This window comes from Haematobia irritans, chromosome 2, assembly GCF_050003625.1.
Source record: "Haematobia irritans isolate KBUSLIRL chromosome 2, ASM5000362v1, whole genome shotgun sequence".
Lineage (NCBI taxonomy): Eukaryota > Metazoa > Arthropoda > Insecta > Diptera > Muscidae > Haematobia > Haematobia irritans.
In genome coordinates, this window is record NC_134398.1 from 51,436,526 (window position 1) to 51,445,070 (window position 8,545).

The window sequence follows — 8,545 nt, forward strand, 5'->3', positions numbered from 1 at the left end:
TATTTGGGCAAAGCCCTAAAGACTGCAAGATGGTTGGATGGACGCACGTTTCGGAATTACCACATTCCTCATCAGCATCCTTTACTTGCAGCAAAACTATCAACCAATTATCAGAATAAATTCAGGCAGTTCACTAAACCCAAAAGTAAACCACACTTGAACCTTCCGAAAGAAGGTTTTACATGATAGCCGGCTTATGCCGAAATAAATTCGTACAAACATATCTCTTTTCCTTTGCCACCGTCAAATCATCGATTTGAGTGCAGTTAGCTGGGTTTATTTTGAGCGTGCTTCCTCTTTTTCTCATTCGTTTTGTTTTGTTATTGTTGGTTTTTTTACCTTTAATCATTGTTGTGGTTTTTGATTTAAGCTTAAAACCATGCATTGTCTAAACTACAAGCGTAGCTTAACCAACAGAGGAAAAGAATGTTTGTCAAATTTATTTGGGCAAAGCCCTGTAGACTGCAAGATGGTTAGATGGACGCACGTTTCGGAATTACCACATTTTTTATAATAAAACACTTTTAATTAAAAGATAGTTTATAAGTTTAGCGTTTAAACTTTTTTCAAATCTAAACTATACTTTTTTTCTAAATTTTATCATAAAATTTAGTGTATTTTCCAAATCTCAAATCAAAAGAACTTCGTACACGGTATAGTGACAGCCCGATATTTCAGTCTCATTGTGATACCACAGTGGTGAACTTCTCTCTTATCACTGAGTGCTGCCCGAATCTATGTTAAGTTCAATGACAAGGGACTTCTTTTTTATAGATGAGTCCCAACGGCGTTGAAACCACTTGGAGAAGCTTTGAAACACACAGAAATGTCACCAGCATTACTGAGGTGGGATAATCCACCGCTGAAAAACTTTTTGGTGTTTGGTCGAAACAGGGTTTGAACCCACGACCATGTGTATGCAAGGTGGGCATACTAACCATTGCACCACGGTGGCTCCCCAGATCCATTTTCGCATCTTCTTATTTCAATGGTCTTTGATGTCTGTGAATCTCACGAACGTACACCCAAAAAAAAGTGAACCCACCGTGGAAGAAAATGTAGGTTTATTTTACAAAATTTTAACTAAAATAGTTTTCTAATTGCAACATGTTACAAATAAGTTAATACTTTTTGTCAAATTGAAGAAAATTTATTAAAAATAATTAATTTTTTTCTCTTGTTTAAGAAAATTTCATATGTTGAAAGAAAAAATTGATTTAAAAATTTTTAAAATGTCTTTAGCGCTATACGAAGTTCATGACAGTTACAAATTTAGTAAAATTTACTCATTTGAGACACTTATGAACTCAATTTCAATTTCTTATTTTTAGTTCACGTCATTAAAGTTAGCAAAAAATTATTATTAAATAAGAAATATTTACTCATATTGTGCAAAATGTAACTAAAATCAACTAATCTTCATGAACTAAAATAAAGTTCAGTTGGCATTAGAGGCCCAATTTTTCTGGGTGTACCATTTTGTACAAACCAATCACACGCCAAACACTGTTGACCAGAATCAATTTATATTGCCTATACTATTCACAAATTAAATAAATAATTGTGGTATTTAATTATTAAAGAACTCGTTTATATAATTTTACTTTCTATGGATACCCAGTAGGTAATCTGCATGGAGTCTACCATCACATTAATCGCTTATCAAATCATCAAGAACGTCCTCCTCACCAGTGTTGCCACACAGAAAAAAAGGTGTCTTGTTAATTTTAGGACCAGTTTAACTTCCACATAGTTCAAAAAATTTACTGTAATATAGTTCATTTTTCGTAACCACTGCGAAAATTAACTTAGCTAAAGGAAAACTTATAAAAATTCAGTAAATGTTTTTTAGTTCACTAACTACGAAATGGGACGGATTTTTCCTTAAATAAATTTCCAATACAATAGTTAATGCATCGTTGATTGTATTATAAAAAGACATAGGCAATATAAAAATCTTACTACGAAATGTGGACAATTTACTAAGAAAAATTTTTGTATGGAAAAAAATTTTTATAGTAAAAATTAACTTAACCACAGTACCGATTCGTATGGCGGCTTCCTACAGCTTATTTCGGTTTTTACTATAAGTTGGAGTATATTTCCTCACATTGAAAATTTTAGATAAAGTAGAATAAAAAGTAGTTAATTTAATCCTTGACGGGTGTATATAATTTTTTATGGATTCCTCGTAAATTTTGTATATATTTTACCTTATCCTATAGATAGAATACCAACTAATCAATAAACGTGATACTGGAAATTGAAGTGAGAAGAAATTATGAAATTATTGCATCATCTTTTTTTTTTGTTTGTGTTTGTTATTGCGATGATGTTATGGAATGTGTGTTGTTGGTATCTTTTGTGGTGATAGTTGTTTTGTTGCAATAGCGAGATCAGAAAGGGATCATGTGTGTGTGGAGTTGTTTTTCTTTACATATGTGTCCTTTATGACTATTTGTGTCTTTGAGTTTTATTGGTGCATTCAGTTCTGTTGATGCCTTTATGAAGCGCACACGTGGTGCGCTTGCGTGCGGTATTTGTGTTTATTAATAAAAATACATTTATTTCGTAACATTTTAGAAACTGATAAGTGAATGGTGTGATGTTAGAGAAAACAAAAACACTTTATATGGATAAAAAATAAATAACTCTAAAATAAATCACATATTAAGAAACTGTATATTTCTATTAATAATTTAAAATTAGTGCGGTTTTAAATTGGTTTACATAAAAATATTCATAATGAGTGGTAATAAAATGATCTATATTTACTCTACATCTGGATCACAGTACAATTTTTTGAGTCTATATTTTTATGTTATAGCGAGTCCTTAAGGTGTGTACTAAGTTCGAGTTTAGGTGCTAAAATCAGAAATAAATCAGTAAGAAAAGTATAAAATTATACGCCTTCGATGCAAATTTAAATATAACTTGATGGAGAATAGCTCGAAACAAGTTTTTTATAAAGTTTATAGTCTTTAAATGGATTACACGATTAAGAACAGAAAATCGTTTTTAAGCTTATGTAGAACGCTGTTTTTTAATTTAATATGATGAATTGTTTTCAAGTTATTCCAATATATATAGCGGAAGTCCCTTAATTTTGAACATAACCGTATATCTCAAAAAGTCGAGCTCTTAAAAAAACAAGTGTAAATTTGGATTCAGCAACCTCAAATTACTAAAAATTTGATATAAATTTTAAATGAACACAAAAACGGTTCAATTTTGTTCCCATGTATTTCTAAAGAAAACTAATCATGAAAAATTGGGATTTTAGCCACTAAACTCGAACTTAATATCCACCATAAATACTAAATGCTATATTGACAAGTGGAAATTATATCTAATTTTATAATATTTTTATTTCATTTATATTCTGAGAAGGATTTCAAAAATGTCCCATTTGTGCATGGATATGATTCCACTAATGTAGTAATTGGATAATTTTTTTCAATGTGGTAAGTTTTTCGTCCATTTGTAATAAAGCCAAAATTTCTATTTATTAAAAATAATTTTCATTTGCAGGATGACAGCAAATCTAATGGTATTTTTTGGAATCTTCTTACTGTTTAATGCTATCTAAGCTGATATCCCTATTGGCTCTAAGAAAATTCTCTTGTAAGTTAAAGATCAAAATACCATAGAATTTGATAATATTTTTATATTTCATATTTAACTTCTTTTTAACTTCAGAGGCTTATGACGCAAATCCACACAACAAAAACTAGCGAAATCGGTGAAATTGGACAAAAATGAAATGAAAATAGCAACTTATGGCATATAAAGGGTGATTCTTTTGAGGTTAGGATTTTCATGCATTAGTATTTGACAGATCACGTGGGATTTCAGACATGGTGTCAAAGAGAAAGATGCTCAGTATGCTTTGACATTTCATCATGAATAGACTTACTAACGAGCCACAACGTCGAATTTTCAGTGAATGGGCCCTAGAAAAGTTGGCAGAAAATCCGCTTTTTTATCGACAAATTTTGTTCAGCGATGAGGCTCATTTCTGGTTGAATGGCTACGTAAATAAGCAAAATTGCCGCATTTGGAGTGAAGAGCAACCAGAAGCCGTTCAAGAACAGCCCATGCATCCCGAAAAATGCACTGTTTGGTGTGGTTTGTACGCTGGTGGAATCATTGGACCGTATTTTTTCAAAGATGCTGTTGGACGCAACGTTACGGTGAATGGCGATCGCTATCGTTCGATGCTAACAAACTTTTTGTTGCCAAAAATGGAAGAACTGAACTTGGTTGACATGTGGTTTCAACAAGATGGCGCTACATGCCACACAGCTCGCGATTCTATGGCCATTTTGAGGGAAAACTTCGGAGAACAATTCATCTCAAGAAATGGACCGGTAAGTTGGCCACCAAGATCATGCGATTTGACGCCTTTAGACTATTTTTTGTGGGGCTACGTCAAGTCTAAAGTCTACAGAAATAAGCCAGCAACTATTCCAGCTTTGGAAGACAACATTTCCGAAGAAATTCGGGCTATTCCGGCCGAAATGCTCGAAAAAGTTGCCCAAAATTGGACTTTCCGAATGGACCACCTAAGACGCAGCCGCGGTCAACATTTAAATGAAATTATCTTCAAAAAGTAAATGTCATGGACCAATCTAACGTTTCAAATAAAGAACCGATGAGATTTTGCAAATTTTATGCGTTTTTTTTTTAAAAAATGTTATCAAGCTCTTAACAAATCACCCTTTATCTTTCATATGGATAGAAAATGGAAATTGATATTAATTAGTTTCATTCTACTAACATAGAATATTACTCTTTTGAAGAAGCAATTACTAACTACGGAAAAGTAACAACATACAGCGTACAAATAAAAACATTTCTTTTATTGTATATCATAAGCCATAGTTTTATGTAATATAATAATAATTTTTTGAAATAAAATACTGGTAGTTATGAAAAATTGTCTTATATTGTACGAAAAATTTCTTAGTTGTATACAGGCTTGTTGTACCTTTAATTCCTAAATTTATTTACTTCTTTGAAAATTATACTGATAAATAGTTTATTTGAAACCAATTTCTAAATATAGGATTCCCAAAAACTTGTTCATTTTTCCGGATAGCAGGAATATTTTGAATGAGTGTAAGTACATTCTTCCCTCAGCGTAGTAAGAATGAACTAAAATACGATGCAATACATAAACTTATTTATAAGAAAATCATGAACTTCTCTAGATGAAAAAAATCTTTGGCGCCAAATCATGGTCATTCTTACTATGGGTTAGTTCATTTTTCGTAAACAATAGTAAACTTTTTTTTCGGTGCAGTATTTTTGTAGCTCTTGTTCCCAAGTTGGGACGCTTTCATCCATGAAAATACCCAACATAAATTAAAATTCCTCACAAAGATTCCCAATACATTTTCGATAGCTTTTTATGAAAAATAAGTGGAAGATCGATCGATGAATCATCTACATCATATCTATATATGGGATATGTGGGTCCATATATAGATATGATGAAATGGATGCCCAATAGTAGAAACAGCTCTCGGCAATCCAGAGTAAAGTGTAAATCAGCTCTTGGACCCCACGTAACAATATCCTGTATCAACTACTAGTCCACATAACCCTTTTGTAATACACAGAAAAAAATATCACCAAAATATTTCCAATTAAAAAGTTGATTAAAATTGAAATTTTTTCAAATAATAAATTAATTGATATAATTAACTTTTTAATCGATATTGAAACAGAAATTAATTAAGTCAATGATTGAAAGTTGTTGAAATTTTTAATTAAACAATTAATTGGTACAATTAAGTTTTTAATAAAAATGAGAAGACTAACGCGATAGAATTTTTTTTTTAATTTTTAATTACATATATTTCCAACAAATTCCAATCAAACTAAAAACACTAGTTACGTTAATAATGAAAAAATTAATTGAGTTTTCCAATCAACAGCAATAAAATTTTTAATTGAATCAATTAAAAAATTAATTGAAATTTGCTAATGAAATCAATTAATTTTTTAATAATGCTCAATTAAAACTGTACTATCATGTTCGTGATTGAAGACATTTCAATTAAAAAATTAATTTGATCAAAAAATTAATTGAAATTTGCTACTGAAATCAACGCCCAATTAAAACTGTACTATCATTTTCGTGATTGATATTCTAATCAAATTTCAATCAAACAAAAAACACTAGTAACGTTAATAATTAAAAAATTAATTGAGTTTTCCAATCAAGATCAATAAAATTTTTAATTGAATCAATTAAAAAATTAATTGAAATTTGCTAATGAAATCAATTAATTTTTTAATAATGCTCAATTAAAACTGTACTATCATGTTCGTGATTGAAGACATTTCAATTAAAAAATTAATTTGATCAATTAATTTCGTGATTTAATTAGATTTTATTTTTTTATGTACTTTTGGCCCTACTTCAATAAGAAGCTTTTCCTCAAAGTGTCTTTTTCGTTAGAAAATTAGAGTGATTTCAATAGACTGTTGGAGCAGACACAGAAAAAATTAAAAATTTGATTGAAGTTGAACAGTTTTTCAATTATTAAATTAATTGATTCAATTAACTTTTTAATCAAGAAAGAAACATTAAGTTAATTAAGTCAATGATTGAAAAAGTTTCACTTTTTAATTAAAAAATTCATTAATACAATTAACTTTTTAATAAAACACTGAAGATTAAGTTAAAAAATGATTATATTTTTTTTAATTTTTAATTAAACATTTGTTTCAAATCGATAGATTTTTTAATCTAACTACAAACACTAAGTCAGATAAGAAAGCAATTAAAAATAGTTACATTTTTAATTAAAAAATTAATTGAGTTTTGCAATCAACATCAATTAAATTTTTAAATTTTTTTAAAATTTTAATTGAATCAATTAAAAAATGAATTGAAATTTGCTAATGAAATCAATTAATTTTCTAATGAAGTATTTTTTATGCCCAATTAAAACTGTGATTGATACTATCATTTTCGTAATTGACGACATTTCAATTAAAAAATTAATTGGATCAATTAATTTCGTGATTGAATCTGAATTTTTTGTTGTGTGGACTAAGGTTCCCAAACCGACACCGATTAATCGGTTAACCGCATTCCGTTACAGAAATCGATAATGAAAAAATGCAAGAGCAATAAGGCCGGTACAGTGTTCAGTTTACGTAACCTTGAAAATTTTAATGCGAAATCCGCATATAATACCGACTTCTACGTTTTGATAAAACTAAAAAGAAGAACGGTAAATTGTGTGTCATTCAGAAAAGGAGTATTTACAGTGTAGAATACCAAAAAAATATATACAAAATCTCTTTTTCAAAGCACCACAACTGTATAAATTTTTTACGTTATTATTAAAAAAACATGACATTAAAAATTCTATCGCACTGAAAGTACAGCATGAATTGCTCTCTAGTCAAATTTTAAATCTCAGTTTATGAATATTATTTTTTTGTTTTGTTACAACAAAAAATGTTTAAAACTCATATTCAAAGATTTTTATTTTTTGGGCAAAATAAATACCCAAAAACCGAGTTTAAAAAAATTTGAATTTCCAGATAAACCGAAAGTCGTTTTTTTATTTGAACACCCTAACGCAGACCAATATTTCAATGTATTTTGAAAAATCCCCACAAAAATTTCAAATTTTCTAGAAATTCCAATTCCAAGTCCCCAATCCCCGTAAAAAATCCCCAATACTGGCAACTCTGTTCCCCACAGAGCTCGTAAAATTTCGACTTATCTTTGTTTAGTTTCGAATCTGTAGACACCTCAACATGATGGATGATTTTTAGAAATCCTTCAACTGATCAATTCTAACATACATATCTTCATATTGATACAGACTGCATGATCAATATAAATCGAGTTGCATTCCTTTAGTCTGTTCAATACACTAGAGCTGTTTCATTCACTTTCACTTCACCAATTATTATAAAAGTGGCTACAAAATAACTCATTGGCCTCTGGCCTGCAAAATCGCTTAGCTAATATCCTTCTTTATAACAGAAAACTTTTCCAGCACTTGTGTGTACTCGCAAAAAAAATAATACTTTCCTCCCAAACGAACTTTAGACAAACAAAGTTCGTTTCTCATTTGCTTTTCGCTGTAAGGAAATGTATTTGGAAGAAAAGTATATACTTTTTGTGATAAACGTTTATTCTTTTCCAGGATGTAAAACCAATTTCATAAAGACTAAATCAAAAACAAAAAAAAAAAACAAGTATGTATAAACGGCCGTAAGTTCGGCCAGGCCGAATCTTATGTACCCTCCACCATGGATTGCGTAGAAACTTCTTCGAACGACTGTCCTCCACAATCGAATTAATTGGGTTGTTGTATCTTAAAACTTCTTAACATCGTTTTCTAAATTGTTAGTTAGTCCATACGTGGTATATATTAGACAAAAAAGATATGTATAGGTAAGTCTACAAATAATTACGAATTGATATGGACTTTTGCACGATACATAGAGAGCCAGAATTGAAATATGGGGGTCGTTTATATGTGGGCTATATACAATTATGAACTTGATA

The 8,545-nt window shown here is 29.9% G+C and overlaps 1 long non-coding RNA gene across 1 annotated transcript; it reads left to right on the forward strand.

The window, feature by feature from the left end:
- The first annotated feature begins 3,449 nt into the window (after nt 1–3,449).
- LOC142227583 (uncharacterized) lies at nt 3,450–4,180 on the forward strand. Its single transcript, XR_012719912.1, has 3 exons — nt 3,450–3,464; nt 3,532–3,624; nt 3,700–4,180. It is a non-coding gene; the product is annotated as an uncharacterized LOC142227583 (long non-coding RNA).
- Nucleotides 4,181–8,545: the final 4,365 nt, after the last annotated feature.